We start from the raw sequence: 5,000 nt of genomic DNA on the forward strand, positions 1-5,000 counted from the left end.
CCGTAAGTTAAAACTTTATTAAATATCAGAGATGCATCATTGGATATCAAATATCAGAGATGCATCATTGGATGTCAAATATCAGAGATGCATCATTAGATATCAAATATCAGAGATGCATCATTGGATATCAAATATCAGAGATGCATCATTGGATGTCAAATATCAGAGATGCATGTCCTCACAGCGTCCAAGTATGATACGTGTAGCTTATATTGTAGATTTTTAAACAGAACGATTTGCTTATTTCCCTGTGGTGTATAATATCCAATAGGCTTATGTAACGATTGTCTCCGATAAATAGTCATTATCCTCCAGCATACAGATAGTCGTTTGCATTTCACTTTCTGAATTAACGATACAAAGTTGCATCAGACGATGGGTTTTAACGGATTTTTCTGGCCACTTATGGTTTAAACACACAAAAACGCATACATACATCCCACACACAGACATATTTATATGTGTGTGTGTTTGTGTGTGTGCGTTATGTGTACGTACGAGGGTAATCCCAAAAGTAAGGTCTCCCAAAATACATAGAAATCACAGAAACGTTTATTGTCAACGACATTTTCGTCATTTTAAAGTTTGAACATTAACTATCTTTCTACATAATCGCCATTTCGGTCGATGGATTTTTGTAGGCGCTGGGTTACTTTTTGTGTCCGCATGTCATACCAGCTCACCGCCATGTCATTGAGGAAGCGCCGAACCTCATCTTTCATCTCGTCGCCGTTGCTGAAGCGCGTTCCGGCCAAATGAACAGGGGGTAGTCACTGGATGTCAAGTCCGCATTATGGGGTGGGTTACCGTTTATGGACTTTTGTGAGCATTCGTGGCACCCATTCTGATTATTGCAACTTGTCACTCAAAAGCATATGCATGTTGCTTCGGGAAACCTCAGGAACCAAAATGCGAAGATCATCCAGAGTGATCCGCCAATTTTCACGCAGGATTTGCTCAACCTTCGCGACTCTCTCGTGCATATATGTATCTAAGATGTTGTATCCATTCAGCGTTAGACGGTGGTGAGAGGGACATACGCACACACACACACCTGTGTGTCTACACATATGCATATACATGTGTGTGTGTGTGTGTGTGTGTGTGTGTGTGTGTGTGTGTGTGTGTGTGTATACAACCTTCAACAAAGTAGTACTGGGGTCGATGCAATCGATTTATCTCATCCTCCGAACTCACTGGCATTATGACAAAATTTGAAACCCTATATTCATATAGATAGGTACGAACATTTATTTTTATATATACGCTCATAGACGCACGGCCACTGAACATCTTCATACTCGTATACATAATGCATATGCTGGGTAAGATGGCGGTGATCATAAGTCAGATTTTGCTGGCAATAATAATAAATTTCGACATCTGCATTGTTAATAAGCATTCTATGTCACTGATGTGTATTCAATGAACAGAATAATCTCATAATTATAAACATGTTAGACTTTATAATAAGCAATATATAATTCAAATCATTAAGTTGCAGAATAATGTGTGTGTTTGTGTGTGTGTTTGTAATCTTCCGCTCTTTGTTAAAATGTAATACCTCTTTCAGGGAGACATACTGCCTTAGACTGAACTGAAGTATATAAAAGATGGATATATTTATATAAATTCCATATTTCTGCTAATATAAATGCTGACGGATATAGTTTTGTCTTTGATAATGGATCCATTTACCGTTCTCATCGAAATTCTGTTGAACTAAAGTAAATCATGCATTAACACACACACACAAATATATACGTCAACATAAATGCATATGGATTCTCATATACACACATATATACATAGAAACACACTCACACAAATAGAGACACAAACGCGCGCGCGCACACACGCGCGCGCGCACACACACACACACACACACACACACACACACACGTACGTACGTACGTACGTATCTAAATGCTCACACATTCATTGACAAGTTATTCCGGTGAGGAGCTCGTGACATTGCGGCAGCGAGTTATCGTATTTGTTCGATACCTTTTCCTGTATTCGTACGTAGCTCAATATTGGGCTTCCTTGCATAATGGGCATATTTATATTCCCCAGTCGACGAATATTCGAAGCACGTGGAAAGATTAGACGTATCATTCTTTTATAGCCGTCTTTTTTAGCTTCATGCTATCTACCTCTAATGAAAACAGTGGAGTTTAAGATTCTGATCTCTACGAGCACTACTTGTTGGTTATCTATGCCACGCTTACATAAACATTTTAAAACAACTTCTTTCTTTCTCTAACGCCATATATATATATATATATATATATATATATATATATTTATAAAATTGCAGCGTGGAAGATGTAAGCCATTTAAGAACACCCAAAACCATTAGTATCCCTTCCACATTTAAATTTCATTTGTGTCAAAGTATTTTGTTGCTTTGAACCCGTGACCTGTTCCCTGAACAAACTTCGTGCTGCGTCAGGTCGCAGTTTCAAAGCGACGAAAATATTTTGACACAAGTTAAATTTAAATGTTGAAGTGAAACTAACGGTTTTTCTGTGTGCTTAAATATCTTACAAACATCTTCCACGTTGTAATTGTTTTTGTTGCAGCACATGATCTCAGATCAAGTCACCTGCTATGCAAGTACATCTCCGTAACATACATATATAGTGAGAATTTACAACAACAAAAAACGAACAAAAGACGAAGGCGGGTTTATAATCAAACAGATGTATTAGTTTAGCGCTCTGGAAGTGAGAAAGTCTTTTACGTTTCGAGCCTGCGCTCTTCGATAGAAAAGAACTCAGAAATAATAAAGAAATATGGAAGAAAAAGAGAAGGGAAGACAAAATGGAAAAAAGAAAGGAGGGAGAGAGAGGCAAGGTCGGATTGAGAGAAACGACAATAGAAAAGAGCAGAGGGTACAAAGAAAAAAAATATATATATATATATATATATATATATATATATATATATATATATATATATATATATATTAGAATGCCCATACGGCGTGTAAGAGTTAAAAGGACGTAAAGCATTCTTTCTAATAATTTGCTATGCAAGAATGAAGAGAAAGACGTATTTGATATTCTTCTCTAATCGGTAACAGCAATTATTCATCTCAAATATAAGGCAGGCAGAAGCTACTGCCGAACTGGTTTGATTTGCATATCCATACCTTTTGTGACTAGTCATTGATTAACAGAAATTCAATGTAATGCAAAAGACAGCGTAAAACATACAAAGTGAAATAAATCAAAACATTAAGAAAACACTGCTTCATTCTAAATAGAAGCAAATATCTCTGATTCAGGTTCCATTCCTTCCAAATGCAATTTTAGAAAAAACAAAAGCTTCCTGAACACTTAAATTTAAACGTCAACCACAATCTAAGAAATAATGAAACAAAAAATCTCAATTGATAATAATGCATCGTATGTAACCCTGGCAGAATTCTGTGCAGAAGGACGAAATATGTGACTCTATACTCTATCCCTAAATATAACCAGTAAGATCTATAGTGTTGTATTTCCCTCGGGTGACTCGCATAGATAACACAACGAGTTATACAAATTTAATTATTACATTTATTATTCAATTACATACAAAGTCCATATAACATATAGCAAGCCAGGCAGTTGTACAATACTCTGTATATTATGCATACACGCGCTTTGAAAACAAGAGCAACTTTCTATATGCGTATATTATTCTAAGTTAATCGATATTCCTATTAATTACAAATAATATGATACGGCAATCTTCGACTAATTTCTTTTGCGCACCCCCATTGTGACTAACAACAATAGTAAGACAAGGACATAAAATTACAGGCGATATGAAACAGACCTGGAATGTATCATTGTTTCCTACAGCATATTAGCAGTTCGGAATCTAGAAATGTAACTAATCGAATGTATGATAAACATAGACCTTTATCTTAGTCATTCTCTTTCTGTCCACCTCTCATTCATATATCTATATGTATATATTGTAGCTTACACACATGCATGCACACTCGCACATATGTATGCATAAAGAGAGGGAAAAAAGTGCCTTAGGATCACTTAATAATGGTGACCTTGAACGAGTCACAACAACGGAAGCAGAAAAGTTATTTCTAACGCATTTCCCCACAAATATTTTTACTTCATGAGATCGTAATATATCCACTTCGTGATATCATTAGCCATATACATTTTATCATACTGTTTACCAAGCTGGGAATTTAATCATAGTGTTTACCTAAGCGACAATTTAAGCAGTTGAATATCCACAACTGTACTTGCGAACTGAACGTCATTTGATCTCCTTAAAAGCATGTGCATATGACATGAGATCGTTGTCAACAGAAGTATTAACTTCGTCATATTTGTATTGATTTTCTTACTTATAAAAGGCCAAACTTACTCCGCTGCATCACGGGTGTATTGCATATAAAGCTAAAGTAACAGAGATAGATGCATGCAAATCTTGTATAACTTAAATGTAATGTATGAGAAAACGTGCACTGTATGTGTGTGTGTGTGTGTGTGTGTGTGTGTGTGTGTGTGTGTGTGTGCACCTTTGAGTGTATATGTGTTTGCGAAGGCACAAAACTGTATTTGTAAATGTAATGTGCCATTTTCTCTATTAATGGGCATCTACGGAAGAGATCTCCACCTTTAAAAACAAATTGATATTTACATTTCTGCTGCGTTTTTGCCTCATAACAAGAAACAAAATGAAATGTTGAATATCATGTTAGCAAATATACAACCTGTGTTTACGAATACATTTTTGAAACTATATTAGGGCAGGTGTGAATGAGTGCATGCATGCATGCTTATAGATTCAGTATATAATTATACATATATTTGTATATCTATATACTTGTGTATATATGTGCGTGTCTATATACATATATATATTTGTATGTCTAAATACTTGTGTGTGTATATGCGAGTAGATATAGCTTTATGTATTTCTACATATAAAGAATACTTACCCCACCAATATAGAGTGCATTGTCACATGTG

The sequence above is a fragment of the Octopus bimaculoides genome, chromosome 12 (assembly GCF_046866305.1).
Source record: "Octopus bimaculoides isolate indiv1 chromosome 12, ASM4686630v1, whole genome shotgun sequence".
Classification (NCBI taxonomy): Eukaryota; Metazoa; Mollusca; class Cephalopoda; order Octopoda; family Octopodidae; genus Octopus; species Octopus bimaculoides.